Genomic DNA, 19,236 nt, shown 5'->3' on the forward strand with positions numbered 1-19,236 from the left:
CCTCTTTAGGTTATAGGAAAACAGACAATGTAATGAATAAATAAATCAAATCAACGTAACAAACAGCAACAACAGTGGGCCCACAAAATCACACACAATCACACACACACACACCTCCCGTTGCAGGCCTGTGTCGTGGCTAGTGTGCGTTGAGGCCTTGAAACTGAAACTGGCGCTTCACTCGAATGAGCAAGCGAAAAAACAAATACAAAGTACCCTTTCTTCCCGTTCTCGGATCGCGATCTCTAAATATTCCACGAGCGTCGATCGTCCCCACGATGCCGGAGGAACACCCAACGTTCCGGTAGCTGGGTGCGCTATCCGGAGGAATAAAAGAAAACAGTCCTGCGATCTTGAGATCCGACAAAGAAAGCGTCTATCCACGGTACACGCAGCGACGACAGCGATCGTGTGAGCGTTTTGACACACGAACACTATAGTACAGCTGATGGTCGCGGCGGCGATGTCCGTAAGCGTTCTTGAGAAAGCGCTGATAAACTTCGGCGTTAATATTAACTGTATGTTAATAATCAATACGAAAGGAAAAAACACACGGGTAGCGACAATTGAGCGAAAAGCCCAATTTTCCCTAATCTCTCGCAAGTTTCGTTTCGACTCACGACTCTCCTTTTTCCTTCTCTTTCTCTATTAACCAATCGGATTCCCTCTCACCTACTTTAGGGGTGGGTTTAAATTACAGGACATCAATCAATAAAAACCAAACAAGTTAGATGGTATGCACCACGTTTTCCCCTGTGCATTTCTACCTAACTTCACGCTACATAACGTAATATGCAAAAGATAACTTTAAAAGAAGAAAAAGGAAAGAGTAAACATTACAAATACAAATTAAAACAAACTGAATAAAATACCTACTTAAAACCCTATCAGTGAAATGATTTATTTTCTATAGGGTTACATAAAAAAAAATCCTGGTAGTAAACATGACGATAATTGAGATAAAAACGTTTCACTGACTTTATCTCCATAAACACTATAGACTGTAGAGTGAAAAAAACATATATAATCACAAATTAATTATAAATCTATTGCTGAGATTTAGGAAAGTACACTTTCTGTGCAAAAAATAAAGTTATTAAAGAAAAGTACAAGTATGCTTAACGTGCAAAAAATAGCCTACTATTGTAACAAGGCTTTTAAAAAAATGTAAACATTAAATTTGGCTTTCTCTGGAAATGTAACAGAGGTAATATATTTGAATATTCCTTGATACATCCTAATTGACAGCTGTTTTTACATCGCTCACAGTCGTGATAGGAGTGGCAATATTCAGGTGGTTTTAACACTGTACAAAAGTAAAAGTTCATGTGCGCTGATACATCTGCAATTATGCTTTTTTTTTTTTTTTTTTTACCCAAGTCATTGTATTGTTTTCATGAATAACATTTAGTGTTAGATGACAGCCAAAGCACTTAATTTGAAATCTAGTGTGTGAGTGATTGAGATGTAAAATATTGCTTAAGAAAACGTGAAGACAGGAAGCAAATAATAATAAAAGAAAAAACATTAAATAGCTGGTATGTTGAAAAGACACACCAGCACTGATCACTTATTCTCGCATACAAAATGCTAATGATTCCAGCAAAAATCTTCAGTAGAAAATTAGAAAGAAAACTTGAATAGCCTTCAAACCCACTCTGCGCCAGCCTCGATCGCAAGCACAGACCTACATGTGCGGACACAAGCACACGCACACACACACACACACACACTCGCTCGCACCCCAACACTAGGGTTATTATTCAATAACTGGATTCCAGTCACCCATGTGGCAATTGAGAAGAAAGGATAATACAATATATGAGGCCTAAAGTTGCTCATCTTTAGGACTCATAACTGACTTTTTCTGCCCAGCGTTTCAAACATTCGGAAACCGTCGAGAGTCACATAAAAAGGATGGAACAGCTTGATGGAGTGTTGCTGATGAGGATGTGAGGTCATAGGTTAGTAGTGGGCTGGAACAGTGAGAAGAGCCTCCTCTGGCAGACGTGAAATGTCCACATTCTGTCACAGTTTGAAAAGAAATATTATTTTTCCAAATAACATTAGAATGAATACATGTAAAATGACTGTGTGGTTTTCTCACCTCAGGTTTGTCTCTGTGAGTGTTCACCGCCTCCACGTTAAGATAGATCGACTCCACTTTACAGCCTAATGCAGGACAGAATCTAGGTTACATTCAAGTACATTTCAAGAGATCTTGTTTCCAGGTGATTAAACAAGCTCTTCAACAGATAAAATGCAGAGGGGGAAAAACTCAAGAAAGTTCTCAGTCTTTAAATGTGTTTCATAAAAGCCTGCCATAACAGAATAAAACCCTTTATAATATATTGCTCAATAGTTTTTACTATCATTGCTGTATCTTTCACTAAGAACAACTTGTCAATGCACTTGTATAGACAAAGTGTTCTTAAAGGGACAGTGCACAAAAATATTATATATTTTTTGTTCCTTACATGAAGCTAAATCAGAATTTACACTTTACTACATAGTGCATAAGTCAGTATTTCTTTCTGTTACTGACAGCACAGTCCCCATCCACATACAATATATAGAAAACAGATTCTGCAGGACTTTTTGATCAATGGAAGAAATATAGTGGAGGTTTAGATTGACATGTTTACAGAGCTCTGTACAGCCTTTTTTTCACAACTTAACTTGTATACATCTTTTTAATTTGTTCCCTTTCTTTAATCATGGGCATTTTAGATTTACATTAATGTCTTTGTTTTAGATTAATTTTAGCCATGTTTTATCTAGTTAGTTTCCTTGTTTCTGTTTGGTTAAGTTGTGGCCACAATTTGAACTAAAACAGGAACAAATACAAAAAAAAGGTTTTCTCCCCTGACATATGTTTAGTAAGGCTCTGTTCATGTGATCAATGACGTTAAATTTCATTTTTGGTTGAAGAACCTAAGTGTGAAATAAAGAAGAGTTTCTCACCGTAGGCCACAGGAGTAAGCTTCAGGACTGTGTGTAAGGGGCATTTCAGGTATGGCAGCTCTTCTGGAAGGCAAACGAAAGGTTAACAATATGCAAATCTTTTATTGGCACGGCATATCCTCAGCTACACACCTGCACTCTTGTCCAGGAAGTAAGCCAGCAGACAGCGCATAACAGCCTGGTGACAAATAACCAACACATTCTCCTGCCGTTCAAGCTCCATAATGACCGGCTCCAATCGCTGCACAAGATCCTCGTAAGACTGTAAAGAGCAGGAATGTTCAGTTTACATGCAGGTTTAATGAGGTTCCTTTCTAGTTGGCAGTGAATAGAATTTTTCAACACACCTCTCCTTTAGGGTAACGGTAGCGATATTTGTCCTGGTCTCTGAGGGCAAACTCCAGAGGATAATGTTCCTGGATCTCCTCATACATCATCTCCTCACAAACCCCCTGCACACATTTTGAGAGTCACTCAACTGGCACTTAGAATTACAAATAAACCCAAAAAACATTGTCTCAAAATACTTACAGCATCAATCTCATTGAGGGCTTTCCATTGTTCATATGGTACGCCCAGCGCCTCAGCGGTCTGAATGGTGCGCTTCATCTGACTTGTCCACACCTTAAGCTCCTTTATATTCTGATCCTGAATAAACCTCCCTAGATGCTGAGCGAACTACAACATACAAGAATAGAAAGAGGTAATGAAATCCAAATGGCCAATCCTTTAGACAACCTTTCACAGACACTTAAAGAATAACGCACCTCTCTACCGCGGGTCGACAGGCCCGAATCCCCTCCGATGCGACCTCTGACATTAAGGTCACTCTCTCCATGTCGACAGAGGTAGATGGAGCGTGGTGTGATGTGGATGTTCATCAGATAATAAACGATCCTGCTCTGGATGTGGTCGAGTACACGGTTCACCAGATACCTCTGACCCACATCCATTATTTTAATGTATGACAATTCTCTGCAAGACAAAACAGAGTATTAAAAGCAACTATACACAAAGTGCATGCCTATTATAAGAAAGAGGAAAGAAATAAAATTGGATTTCTGACCGGTCAAGGTTTTCGTCCAGTGGCTGGTAACTGTTCTCATAGCATTTGATCCTCTTCATAAAGTCTTGGATGGCTTCTTCCGTATTACAGTCAGTGTAGTCCGGACTGCCTAGCTTCACCTGCTGCTCTCCGATAAAAAAAAAAAAAAATTATAATTAGTGTACTAAAGAAAAATGCTTTACATTGCACAGCATTAGAAATCACTGGAGCACTACCACTTTTTGAATTTTTAAACATTGCCTTACCACAATGTTCTCGGCAATAACGTTGGGGTCTTCACACACAGACTCCACAAAAAACACCTAATTGCAAATAAATAGAGGCTTGAGTAGGATTAAAAGAAAAGTGAAATAATGAAGAAACACTTAACTGCACATAACAATGCCAACGTTTTATGAATGTTGTGCTTCACCTTATAGCCATTTTGTTCTGCAAATCTCATGATGGTGGCCCTCCGTTTCTCTGGTTGTGTTTGTAGCATCAAACACCTGAGGAAAAAAGAGTAACAAATATGTTTTTTTCAGCAGCATTATTTCAGTCTTTAGTGTAACATAATAATTATAAAATCATTCTAATGATTCTAATAATCATTCTAATCTTTGGATTTTTTTGTAAATAGAAAATAAATAAGCAAATAAAAAGAGCAGAATTTATTTTAAATATAAATCAGCCACTTTTGAATAATATAATGAATGCTTAATAATTTGGCACTCAAATAACATTTCCTATTATTGTAAGAATTGTTAAAAACATCTGAAATGCCGTTGTGGAAATTGTGATACAGATTATTTGATGAGAAAGCTCAAAAGAACAGCATTTATTTTAAATAGTAATCGTCTATTTGATCAATTGATCAAATGTATTTATTGATAAAAATAATAAAAAACGCAAAATTACTCACAGCAACCTGGCCGCCCTCAACACTGAGATACTGTCTGACGTCATTGAGTGCTGCTAAAGCACACTGCCTGAAAACAGAATAGAAATCAGGAAGCAATTAAAAAAAAAAAAAAAAAAAAAAAAAAAAACGTGAAAAACATGACAACACAAAATGCCCAACAACAGCAAAAATATCTGAAAACAACCATCCACAAATGGAGAACATGCAGAGTCTTACTTTCTTATCTTCAGCCCTTCCTCATTATCAGGCGAAAGAATTCAAAGCTCTTGTAGATTTTCACACATTTCTCTCGATACTGTCCCACATTGAATTCTGTAAAAAAATCACTGATTTAGTCACGTATGCTGGAAGTATAAATGTTTTGGACTATTAGTGCATGTTACTCTACCTTTTTGTAGGTACACCAATCCAGTTGAGGTAGCGTGTGAGTTTTTAGAAATGTAGTTTTTCCTCTTGCTGGCAGGCCAACAGTCACAATCAGAGTGGGACAGTTGGTCATGCAAACTGCCAAGACACAGACAGACAGAATAAAAATCAGCTTTTCTGTGAACAGCAGAAAAAAAACCAGTGAATACTCTCTTTGTTTTGTTTACAGTTGGTATGAATAATCTGTCAGCGCAAACCATGCAGACTATTGTTGGTCGGGGAACATACATGCTGTGTCTCTACAGCCTCTGAGAAAATGTCACTTTTCCTACTTTTTAATGAGAATAAGGTATTCCGGTTATTGTGAAATATTATGATAGTCTTTGGAAACTGATTTCATCAGCTTTACACTTTTTTTGTTTTTATACTTCACCATATGAATCTCATTATTCCTGGTTATCAAGTTCTTCTCAATATCTGCTGATTCCTCATCAGTCAGGTTCCTTGGATACTGAGATCATGTGCACCGTGTACCCCAATTCACTGCTGACTAAATAAATACGGATCCTGCTGAGTCTATTCACAATCAGGTTTTGCTGCAAGTGCAGCTCATTCAGTGTCAGGTTCATGGAGTTCAAAATGAATCTGCCAATTACACAAAAATCAGCATATAATTAAATACATCCCTACAAGTGAAGAGAATCTATGAGAAAAGGCCTCGCTCAGCAAACCTGCTCTTTAAATGTCTATAAACTTCCTTTGAAAATCCTGTACGACAGCAGCTCTGGGGCCACAGAAATCTGGAAAAACCCTCAACTCTTGCACAGTTACTTTTTGCCCATTTGAACGCAACAGGCCCTAAGGAATTTAAAGGACATGCCTCAAAGTGAGCCCACAACCTGAAATCTCACCCACACACAACATTACTTTACAGAGGAATACGACCATCATGTTTTAATGTGTTAACTCCTTTAGGAGTTAAAAAAAACATTTTATTTGAAACAAAACAGGCTGCACAATTTCCACTCTATAATATTTTCTAAATTACCTCAAAAAGAATAATTGCTAATGCGTTGTATGATTTTATTTATTTTATTTTTTTTTGCAAAAGTAGTACAATCAATAAACTAGCACACTTTATTGAAGCGTTTCATTTTATCAAAACTTGAGCTAAATGATAAACAACACTAGGTTACATTCTCTGTCATGATGTTTATCATCAGGGTGACCATGACTTGATCAACATGAGCTTAGAGCATCGGGGGTCTGCTGTTCACACGCTGCACACATGGACAGCGAATGTTGATGGACCATTGACCAATCAGAGGGCGTCTACTGCCAGGGCTCAGCCAATAGGACACCGGCTACGCAACACAATGCACGCAGCTACTGTACCGGTGCTGAAAACATGCTCGAGCTATGCTGGTATCTCGCGGTGCAAATGATTAATTTGATATGCTCGTGATGCTGAGTTGTTACTGATAAACGAGTAAATACGCAAACGGAAGAAAAGTATGCGGGGTTTAATGGTGATACAGCACTTTCGGCTTAGTGTGACGCTTTGGACACATGCTAGCCTATTCATACACTCAGCGTTTACTCTTGCCCGGTTTTTCCTAAGCAAAGCTTAAGAGACACTAGGAGAAAATATACTGCTGTTAAATATTACAGAGATCGTTCGTTGCTTACTGTACTTTATCTAACGTCTGAGGCTGAGCAGGTTTCGGTGCATCCTGGTTGCATCATTCCCGTCTTAATACGCTGCGCCTACTTAGCCCGGGTTCACCGGGTTTACTTACATTATAGTGCTTGAACTAGATTCAAGCCTACGAAGCACTATCCTGCAATTTCTGTAAATATTTGTGTCAGAAATCGCACGATGAATCAATCAATTCAGACACAACATTTGCTAAATACTGAACATGCACCGTTAAGTTACTTCCGCACCCGAGAGCATTTTAGTGCTCTACTCCAGATGGTGAAGATACAACTAAGATACAATACATGCGAATTCTGCTGAATAAAATATAAAAGATGCGCGTGTACGCACGAAAGTGGCATTAAATTACGCGGGAATGTACAACAATGAGAGCGTTTGGGACAACTTAAACCCCTTAAATTGATATAACATTAACCCTATTGTCTCTGATCATTTGTAGTCGTTAAAACCCGGCATTTACAGAAAACAAACGTAACTTACCTCTTTTCTGAGAAATGTGTTTTCTGGTAGCCCGTTCTTGCATGGCATCCATATTTTTCTCAGTGGGTTTTGTGTGAGCTCTCTGGGAATCGCCATTATAACATCTTCGGTGGAACTCATCCTAACTGTATTATCATGACCCGGTTGTTCAGAGCCGATCGCCTGTTCTCTGATACTGAGCGGACTGAGCTGCTGGGGCTGGGATGTATGTCATATCGGCTGAGCGATATAGATGACCGGCGGTACCGTAATACCAGCAAATAACGCGCACCAAAAACACTACCTACCTAAAAATGCCCCTACCTAAAAATACAGCTTACTTTAAACTGAATACTGAATAATATTGTCCATCATTAAAATGTAATCTGACAACTTTTACACCACTCTTTGTATTTAATGTCTAATTAGGCTTAGTTATTTTTAATTTAAAAGTTTTCATATTTTTCTTAATTGTTCCACATAAGCACATCTGCACGCACATACATTCGCCGTAGTGTAATAATACTCTGAATATTTTAACTAGTTTGACAAACTTCTTTGTCATTATATTACTATTTGGTTAGAGAGCAACCATGCGCTGAAAATTACGCAATTTACACTAGAAATACCGCATTGTAGCTAATATACCGTAATACTACTCAATGATGTGGCCAAACTTGAAGAAATGTGGGGAAAGGTGCAAAAAAAAAAGAAGTTCCGAAATAATCGCAGAAGTTTGAGAAAAACAGTTCTGCAGCTACTGTTCACATGAAGCGCACATGGGTCGTGAATGTTGATATGTGTGTGTCCAATCAAAGCCCCTCGACCGTGAGGAATCGACCAATAGAACGGCAAAGAGACTGCACGAGGAGGCGTGCGCCGAGAGGGGCACAGAGAGGTAAACATCTTACAGGACTCGAACATTCTGTTCTTTTTAGCTACCAAACACCTTGATAATATTACTAAGAACTTTGCTCTATATATATATGTACATAGAAAGTACAGATTTACCAATGAAGTAATGATCTGACAATGATCTGTTGTGCTTTCAACAAAAATATTTTCTGTACATTAGTTTGAGATGTCTGCACAACCATGTTTTTGGTACATTTATTCATTAAAACATACATAATTTTAAGAACATTTTCAGTGTCGGGTATGAAAATTAATATGCCTGGCTATAATAATACATAGATACTTATACATAATAATACATACTGCCTACTTCATTTATATATTAGCCAATTCAAAGTCAGACAAAACTAGCAAATCACACAACCAAAGTGTAGACACACCTATATGTATTTTTATTACTGCACTAAATTAACCCAGTGTATGCTGGTTCTTTGTAAATATTTATGAAATATACTAGTATTGTTTTCAGTGAATTTTCCATATGTTAAAATAATAGAAAATATAAGAACATTATGTATGGAATTGAACATATAGAGCAATAAAAAATGTAAATGTATTAATTGAAATGTATCACACACACACACACACACACACATATCTATATCTATTTCTCTCTCTCTCTCTCTCTCTCTCTCTTATATATATATATATATATATATATATATATATATATATATGTGTGTGTGTGTGTGTGTGTGTGTGTGTGTTTGTATAGTTTCAGTAAATTCCAGTCCCTTTTGCGTTTTAGACAGTTTATGCTTTCCATATGTTCTTATCACCTGTTAATGTTTTTCTACTTTTACTTCATTATCCAGTCCAGTGAGTTAACCTAAAAAAGTACAAATTAACATTCATATTTGCAATTTATATTTGTCACAAAACATTGCAAATAAGCCTGTAGATCAAAAAGTATGTTTTGGGGGTTTTTTTTCGCTTTTTTTTTTGCAGATGCTGCAGGGACAAAGGATATCCTGGCTCATCCTAGGATATCCTCAACAGATTCAAGAAGACAAGCAGGGCAAATAGGGCCATCTTGTGGTTGAATAAGGAATCATATTATGTGTGTATGCCTTGTAGAAAAGCTTAAAGTTAAATCAATACATTTGTGAAATATACATCTTAGAAATGACCGCAGTCCTTTTTTTGTATTTTTAATTAGATGGCAAAAAAAACAAACTAGTTGATGAAGAGAGAGGGGAAAAGGTTAGAATGTCCAGTTAGAAGGTCAGGAGGACTAATCTCCTTAGACAGAACAACAGCAAGCTGCTCAAATACTCAACCAAAATATATTTTCCTCCTGTGTGATAATTAAATAATTATCTTTTAGACAGGTACACTTATATAATGAATGCAATGTGTTTGTAATCTCATTAAATAACCCAGCACTCAGTCTGTCAACCAATCTGGGATCCACATATAAAAATACATTTTCTGTGTAATAATATCTTTTAGGATTTGATTAGAAACTTAAACATAATTGCATTATGTAACTATATTTGATATAATCTTATAGTTCCCCATCTGCATCTACCCGTTGTAATACATCTCAACAAGAATAACTCCCAACTAATTCAGAAGGAACAAGTACAGGTCTTTTAACAACCTCCCCTGGGAAATAACCAGAACATAAACAGAATTATTAGTAATCTACAGGAAAGTGTGCAGTGCTGTTTTCTGTATATTATGCTCTAATGGCTTTTAATATGCACATAAATTTCATAGATAACATTCTGACACACTGCATGACTCATTATTCCAAAAAAAGCAATTTGTTTAAAATGACAAAGGGCTGAAATATGAACAAAATATTCAATATTCAACAAATATAGCATGCTTTTCTGCTTTTCACAAATATATTCTTTCCTTTTGACTTTTTTCCCTAGATGTCAACCTCCCACACGGCAGCCTCTGACATCACAGCCTTTTAAACTCACAAACAGATGAGAGCAAGAGAGCATTCTGTGCATCTGACTGGGCTAAAAAGGCATCAAGTATGCAGTTAATGATGCAGCAGACTTTGCACATACCACATACTGTTTAATTAGACATGACAAATAAGCTGACACATAAACTCAGACGTAAAACAGAGCCGTTCCTGAATCCTTAAATGGGATTGGAGGAATGGAGCTGAACTTTCACACAGATAACCAGAGAGGGAGAGAAAGCAAGACAGGGATGGAGAGCGTGCCACACATATGCAAGAAATAAACAACATAAGGAGGAAAAGAGAAAGCACAAGAGTAATAACTCTCTGTGGATACACACAGAAGGAAAGAGAGAACAAATAGAAGGAAGACGCAGATATCTCTAGGGAAGCACAGATAAACACATAAAGAGATTAAGAGTATGGGTCACAGCACAGAAAGATTTATTAGCACTTACACAAAGGCCTGAAATATTTTGCCAGGGTGTGTTACCATAGTAACCCAGGGTCATTACTAACACACCCTAATAAGATCTGCTTGAAAACTCATGTCCACCCTTTTATCTCAAACTAATTCAACACAGACTAACTGGTTTATATGAACAGTACAAAATAACATCTGTATCATGGTTTGGCTTTATTTTGGCAGTTGATTAAGCCAAGCAGGCATATGCATGCGGTTTGATCAGTCAAATACATTCATGCACACACCCACAAAAAAAAAAAAAAAAAAGGCAAATTCACAAAATTTCTCATGACGCACTCCAACATCCATCACCTCCGACCAATTTATCTTGCATGCGCACTGTTCCAGATGTCTTATCCCATAATAAGACTAGGAGCGTTCTGCATTTCATCATTGCAAATTCTCATTTAACCCATGCTGCTATATTTGAATATAATATAAAGTTTCTTCAGCAAGAGGCAAAACACATAAGTTTGGGCTTTGTAAAAACAAAAGAAATTCGTTTGTGTAATCGTTCCATTTCCCTTTCATTTTCTCAGGAAATGGATATCAAGTTTGTTTATTTTCCCCTGACCTTAAGTAGTCTTGTCTCTTGCATTACAACAAGTCTATAGTGAATAGCAAAATAACAGCCATGCTCTCAGCTACTGAAATCACAGTAAAGTGAGTGTTCACAAAATCATTACTTGTCTTATGCCAATATCACTGACAAAATCCAATAGCCACGTAACAACGTTATAACAACGTTATATCCGTTGTTAGAGATATAGGTTACAATAATTACGTGAGTGCTTTGGTTATTAAAATGATTTTTACATTGCATAAAGCGCATGCAAGTATTTGTTTACTGAACACGTTCTCCGTGTGAACACACAGTTTACGCAGATTCGTTCTGGTCGTGACAAATACAACTGACCGCAAAGAAACACCGTCGATGAAGGAGGAGAGATACCGCGTCTTACCTGTCCCGTCGAGGTCTTGCCCGTCTCCAAAGCGAATAGTGTTCCTCATCATCCAGGTCCTAGTAAAAAGCTAACGTGTTTAGGCGCGGACTGTGTTGGGAGAGCTCGTGCTCGTTCCCGCTGGTTTAGAGGCGCACCGGTTCACGGCGTGTTATATACAGGACTTGCGTGCGCGTTTAGATAACAGACGCGAGTCTAAAAACAGCCACATGGGAGTCCCTGGCTTCAGAGAAACAGACTGAGGGCAGAGTAGCGCCTATAACACTCACTATCATTATGCAATGCTAAATGAGTTGCTTTAAAAGGTAGATCAATTCTAATGAGCTGTGTATAATGGAGAAGTACAGAGCCAACCTGTTTCCCACTCTTACACACCCACATATTCTGATCCACTTACCGTACATAGTGTTTATCTTGTAAATGTACATTCATTAACAGTAATGCACACGTAATGGGCTAACCAAGGACAGAAAGTGATAATAATGCTGACTTTTTTTATCAGCTATCGGCGAATAAGAAAGCTGTTGATTTATCAGTCTCTATCAGGCAGAACATAATACATTTTGTGCTGTCATTGACTGATACTGTCATCAAACCTCCAACAAAACACTTGACCGATTGTACCTACGTAAACGGGATAAAGTCACTATGATAAACAGTATCTAAAAACTATTTGGACAGTTAAGCCTCACTTAAAATGTGTGAGCGTTGGTGTATTATATACAACCGTTATTTATTTTTAATGGAATACACCACCCAAAAATTATATTGTAAATTGTCATCTTTTACTCCCCCGAATGTTGTCCGAAGCCCAAACTTTCTACAGAGCTTAAAATGTTTTGAAGAATGTTGGGAACCATACAACGTTGGAACACCAATTCTCCGAATATATTTTATGTTCCATAAAAGAAAGTAAATCATGCAGTTTTGTAAATGATCCCAGAAATGTAATTTTTTAAACAAATATCCATTTACAACACAAGTGCACTTTCAAGCAAAAAGTTTCACAAAAATCAATTTATTCAAATTCTAAAACAATAGATACACTGACTCGTTTGTGAGAACCGGGAATAAGTGAAATTAGTTTGCAGAAGAGGTTATGCATTATATGGATTGATATCTTGTTTTACAAACTGTTATGAGTCACTGTTATTGTCTTTATTATCATTAATCATTCTTTAAAAAATCTATAGTTGTTCTGCAGAAAATTCTATAAATTGCTAAAGATATATTTCATGTGAAAGTGCTTCTGTAGACCACATCCCACAGTTACTGAGTCCTAGATGATGAAGAGAATGGTGGTTTTAAAGGTAGTCATCATAGCCAGACTGATCCTCGATGCCAGCTGCAAATATAGAAACATGACATATTCCTTAAAAAGAAAACTGAGCTGAATTACATTTAGACCGAGGAGTTACCATTACAATGAAAAGCATGCTTCATTCCAGCTGAGTAGGGATCTGTAATCTACAACAAACACATTGAGATATAATTACATTAAACAGGCATTTATTTACAAACATTTCTGTATATCATACAATAAAAGCGCACATAGCTACTTACAACTGAACTTGGAGGGATCGCGGGGGCTTGGTAAGATGGAGGGTGGCACCCATGATGGAATGGGAATAGTGGAGTCAGGTTTTGCACGCTAGCATTGCAATTCAGCTTCAACATGGCTATCCTGGCATGAATGGGGATAGGTGGAAGGGGCCCTTTCCTCTGAGCGAGCGACATAGACTCTTCACTAACGCTGGAGGGAGTCTGCGCCGAGTCATGTGATTGGCTGGACGTTGTGCTAGCAACTGTGGGTGTGTTCTCTGGAAGTGCCGCGTCCGAATCAAGATGTTGTGGAACTCTGGGTGAACTTCTGAGAGAAAGCCTATGGCCAGAATGAAAGCCTCAAAAACACAAATAATCAGAACCCAACTAGCATACACTGAAACAAAAAATACTACTGTGGGTTTTACTTCTCAACATTTTCACTCAGAAATTGCAATAAATCTTGGTTGCCTCTCTATGGCTGTTTTGCTTCTCACCTCTTGTGCAATGCATTTCCTCTAAGACAATTGTCAAGTTTTTCTTTCCAGTCTGAAACACCCCCCACACTGTATCTCCGTGTAAGTCCCAAAGATGCTGTAAAAAGAGAGGAACATTCATTGGCACAACATCCTTTACTTTAATGCGATTTGCAAGGAGAATTGCAGAGTGTCAGACCTTTGTTGTCACTGATCTGCTTCTGCACAGCAATGTAGAACTGCTTGGCCTCATCTTCATCTGTGAAGTTTATTCCTATCTGACACTCCTGCATACACGTTTGGTTTTAATCATGATAAGGTCATTCCAACGACTTCTATTGCTTTTCTATTGTTGAGCTAATGATACTTTATATCCCCTAAACCTTACAAGCCTTTTTTTTTTTTATATTTAATATGATTTAATATGCTTGGTTGAGAATGCAGATTTGCATGCACATATTTATGCACGTAAAAACAGATACATGCAATGCAATGTATTTGACACTCACATCACCGGGGAAGGTATGGAAATAAGGACATGTTTCTGAGTATTCAAATGGTGTGTACAGCTCCTGTTCCCATTGCAGCTTGGCTTTCTGCAAAGAAAATGAGAAATACCACAGTCACACAGCAGAGGGTAAAAGTCTAAAGCAGAACCATTACACATTAACAAGTCATGGAAATGAGTAGACATTTCTGATAAAAATTTAAATACATTCTACTAACTAGAGAGAGAGAAATAATGACATTTGTGAGAATGCTGCGATGTTTAGTCTGAAATATATAAAAACTAGTGCTGTCAAGCGAGCATTAATCGCATTCAAAATACATTTCTTTACATAATGTGTGTGTGTACTGTGTATATTTATTCTGTATATATAATACACAAACATACAGTATATATTTTGAAAATATTTACATGTATATATTCATATAATTTACATTATATAAATATTTTTAATATATAAACTAATATATAACATTTTTTCTTCATATCACCAATAAAAACAGACTGTGTGTACTGATGTATAATTTGTAGAATGCAGAATAAATGTAGAACAAATGTACATAAAAAGACAAATGTACATAAAATCATCTATTAACAATATTTTAATTTGAGATTTTTCCTGAAACTGCTTCCATTCTAAAATTCTCATTATTTTTGTACTATCTGTTAGTCTCACCTTAAGACAGTAGAGTCTCATGAAAGTTGAATGCACGGAGTTATCTTGCACCAGACATAATACTCCTGAACTGTGATTTTTCCATTCATTTTTCTGTGGAGGGGCTGCCATTACCAGCTGGACAATACCGCATGCTAAAACCTGTAATGTACATGAACAAACACATACACACACACACATAAATACTGTGTCTGTGAATATATACATTTGAGTATATTTACAGGCACACAATACAGTATATATTTCTTTAATTGATACACAAATACAGAGCCAGTTGCTATGTGCAGTCAGCGGTTATGTAGCATGTTTGTCTGTACAAATATGCAATTTTGTCTGAAATATTCCATTTGCATAGGTTTGCATAGTTAAACAGTTGTATGCATTTATCCCACGACTGGCCTCTGCTGCTCTATATCTGTGAATCATTAAAATAACCACCATGTGTACTGTCTACAAACCAGAAAAACCAGTGGTCAGTGGTTTGGATCGGGTTGTGTATTTCAGATAAAGCAAAAGAAGCGTTTGGAAAGAGCACTGAAACACCAGCCAAGTTTTTCGGTGAGCCGTTCACTGTTATTCTAGTATCACTGTAACAATTTTAAGTTACTAATTCTGTAACATCAAGTTAAACTAAATAAAACTGACAACTGTTGCTCTGACCTCTGACAACTAGTTGAAAAATTATATGTATACATAACTTCTCTACATAACTACGTAACTTCTCTTCAGAAGATATGTCATGGAATGACACAGGTCTCAGGCAACACATTATAATTACAAATCATCTTACAAATACTTATGGTATTTAGATTTGGTAATATATAACAAAACAAATAAGTAACATGGATGAAAAGTATTTTAAAAAGTGAACTCACACTGCAGTCATGACTTAGTAAATTGAAGAGAAGACCATTCTCACGAGTTGACAGGAGCGGACTCAAAATTCGTGACATCTTTGACGTCTCTCTGCTACAGTGTGCTCTTTCTGTTTTCTCATTTCATAAGAGTGCTGATCTATATCATCAAACAAATCCCTCTGCTTTATACTTCCTAATGCAAATACCCTGGTGTCAAGAATACATAAAACAGGAAAACAGAGTTCTGTTCACAAAACACACACAGGTAATTGTGTATATATATATATATATATATATATATATATATATATATATATATATATATATATATATATATATATATATATATATATATATATATTTATTTATTAAAAAACATTATTCAGGGAAATTTTTACATTTTAGTATTTATTAAAATCAAACATGACTGCTTTAGTTGTCACAGAGGACAATATGCTGAGCGAAAAAAGCAAAGAACTGCGTAGCTAAAAATAGCAGCGCACCTACAGTAGTATTTCAGTGTTTGCGTGCCGCCATCTAATGGTAGAAAATCACTTTTTAGAAGGTCAAAACAACAATTTAATACAGACATTCTATACAGATCAAAGATGGTCTAGAGGCTGTAGATTTTGCGAGATTCTATGTCTCCAGAGGTTGAGTATCCTAAATGATTTACAGGCCAGTGTCCAGGACTTGGCGCAACAGTATGTTTGATACGCTGAAATAAAACCGTTGCAGGAGAGCTTGTCATCACAGGCAGAAACAAGCGCACATGATCTTCCTTTCCAGGCCAGAAAGGATTAGAGTCCGTCCAGCAAACAGGCTTCCTACAACACATATGCAGACATAACCAAAATAAAACATCCTTATTTAAAACACACCCTACATGCTTCAAAAGTATCTGCAGCAAGAAAATACAGCACAAAATTTTAATAAAATTTTTAAATCTGCTTTATATTTTAATAATATTTAATGTAATTTCTATTTCCCATGATGGCAGAATTTTCAGCAGCCATTACCCCAGTCTTCAGTGATCCTTCAGAAATAATTTAATTTGGCATTTAATAGACATTTTATGCTGCTTAATATTTTTGTGGAAACCATGATCCATTTTTCAGGACTTTTTATTTAAAATAGAATTTTTACATTTTTAACACGCTAAATGAATGCATTTTTGATAAATAAAAGAATTAAAACTCATTTTTTTAAGCTAACAAAACATATAGACAATCAAACAAATCTCCTTGTCCGATCCTGATCAGTAGATTTTTTTATCATAGTGACTTACATCTCTTTGTGGTTCTTATGTGCTCTACCATCAACTCGGTGTGTTCTGGATGTCCCAAAGTAACCTCCAAATTTATCACCAGGGTGCAACAGGACTTAGAGGAAAAGACACTGTCAGGTCGCATTTGTATCTGCCATTCATTTTTCAATGGTTTACTATGCCATCTCTATGTGTGCAGTTTCTATATCATTTATATAAAAATACCTTTCTGTAGTGTGGCCTGCCTCACATTTATCCCTTTGTTGTTGGCATTGTTCCAGTGATTTCAGGTATTCTCTCAAACAAAGTCTCCTGAAACGATCCACTTCTCTGCCCAGTGGGCCACTCAGAGTAGAAGGACAAGAGGTCTTGGATGCTGCCAGCACTCTCCGCATGATCACTAACACCTCCACATCCTGCATGCCCTAGTAATGTTTTTACGTATGTAGTAACTTGCATCAAAACTCACCAGACATAATTTTAGTACTGTAATTAACATTAATTGTATACAAAAAAAAATAAACATTCAAATGTTGTTACCACAATTATTTTAATTGCCCTTATACAAAGTACTTTGGTGGGAATATGGTACTGTAATGGTCTTTGATATTTATTTTTGACAGTTATTAGTATTTTTATATGTTTATGTTTTGCTGTACCTGGTCATCTATCTCATCTCCGTGTATTGGAATATGGTGTCTTGAACCAACCCTTCCCTCACAGTCTGCATTCCAATAACCTAAACATAAACATAAACATGCAATATCTTATGATATAACACGCTATAAGCAATGAACGTTCATTATCACGCATTCACATTTTTTGCACTTATCTTTACCCCAGACCAAGATATACCTGGGCTTGATTGTTCTTCGTTTTCATGATGTTTTTTGCTCCAGGCCTGAATCCCAGCAGCCACATCTACCACAGTTACAGACTTTCCATCCTTACTATTCAAAGAGGACATCAACACATTCAGCCGCTCAGGCTGTATGAAGAAGCCTTCCTACAAACAAACCAAAAACATCTGTTTTATTCTACAGTGCAAAAACTAAATAACGAATGTACTGCCAGAGCTGTATATGCACACCTTTTTAAACAGAGCAGTGAGGTCTACACGCTTTAATTTACCAGTCCCGTTCCAGTCCAAGAGTTTGAGGAGGTTGCAGGATTCGCACATGCGCAGAAAACTCTTCACCTCTTCTAGTTCACATCTGAGCGTGCTCGGAGACTACGATATAAAAAACAAATTTGACAAATTTAAAACCCTCCCAAAAAGTATTTCTTTGATTTAACTTCATTTACTAATGAAATTCTGTTTTGTTCTTAGTTAGAGCCATTACACATCACAATTTCATTTAGTTTTCATTGTCAATATTAAGTATGTTCAGTGACCGCGTCTAGTGGTGGAACAGTGCTTGTTTCTGGAGGGAATGATGACATCCGCTTAGCTTGTCTTTCTCGTTCCATAACGAGGACCTCCAAGTCGGTGAGAATGGGTTTATTATGGAGCCACCTGCGCAGATCTCCCATCCGTTCTAGCGCTTTTCTGAACGCTTTCCTGTCGTTGATCCAGTCCTCGGGTTTGTCTCCAGGTGAACTCCTCGAGCAGAACTCAGCAGCGCCTCTGTGGTTCGATGCAGGTATTGCAGGTCTAGCGTCGAGGAGTTCGGGTGCGGACGAGTCGGTTCTTTCATTTTATCCATTATATGCTTCCTAGAGGCACTACCACTGCATTTTGTGGTCCCAAAGAAACACATTCCTTCTGCAATGGGTATGTCTTTGCCAACTCTCGGTTTTTTAACAGGCTAAATTCCACTGCGAGTGTCGGGTCGTCCAGTAAGCACCGCGTTCCCAGTACTGGACGTTTGGGCATTGTTTAAAAAATATCAATTCAAATGAAATTAGGCTAAATTGTAATATGGCAGGCTTTTTCAACGCCACTAGCTTCTGTAAATGTAGCTGTGAAGTAATAAAAGTCCATGCATGGCATGTTTGCGTGTATCCATGACATCCATGACTTCTTGCTCAGAGGTCAAAGCTTTTCTTCCTTTTGACTAAAGAAAACAGTTTAATTATACTATATACCAAAAGAAGAGAGAAAATTTGTCACTTGCATCTAGAATTCTTATTATCACTGTTTACATTTAGTCATTTAGAAGACACT

General features: G+C 37.0%; 3 long non-coding RNA genes and 1 pseudogene across 3 annotated transcripts; all 4 read right to left on the reverse strand.

The window, feature by feature from the left end:
• Window positions 1-1,885: 1,885 nt before the first annotated feature.
• LOC122347073 lies at window positions 1,886-11,897 on the reverse strand (annotated as a pseudogene).
• On the reverse strand, window positions 5,717-6,188 carry LOC122347074. Its single transcript, XR_006251193.1, has 2 exons — window positions 6,029-6,188; window positions 5,717-5,942 (listed from the first exon to the last, which is right to left on the reverse strand). It is a non-coding gene; the product is annotated as an uncharacterized LOC122347074 (long non-coding RNA).
• A 741-nt stretch (window positions 11,898-12,638) lies between the features above and the next one.
• Window positions 12,639-13,355, reverse strand: LOC122347378. Its single transcript, XR_006251215.1, has 3 exons — window positions 13,307-13,355; window positions 13,168-13,210; window positions 12,639-13,088 (listed from the first exon to the last, which is right to left on the reverse strand). It is a non-coding gene; the product is annotated as an uncharacterized LOC122347378 (long non-coding RNA).
• A 2,844-nt stretch (window positions 13,356-16,199) lies between these two features.
• LOC122347411 lies at window positions 16,200-17,329 on the reverse strand. Its single transcript, XR_006251219.1, has 3 exons — window positions 17,295-17,329; window positions 17,091-17,184; window positions 16,200-16,629 (listed from the first exon to the last, which is right to left on the reverse strand). It is a non-coding gene; the product is annotated as an uncharacterized LOC122347411 (long non-coding RNA).
• Between the last annotated feature and the right edge of the window lie 1,907 nt (window positions 17,330-19,236).

This window comes from Puntigrus tetrazona, chromosome 6 (genome assembly GCF_018831695.1).
Source record: "Puntigrus tetrazona isolate hp1 chromosome 6, ASM1883169v1, whole genome shotgun sequence".
Taxonomy (NCBI): Eukaryota; Metazoa; Chordata; class Actinopteri; order Cypriniformes; family Cyprinidae; genus Puntigrus; species Puntigrus tetrazona.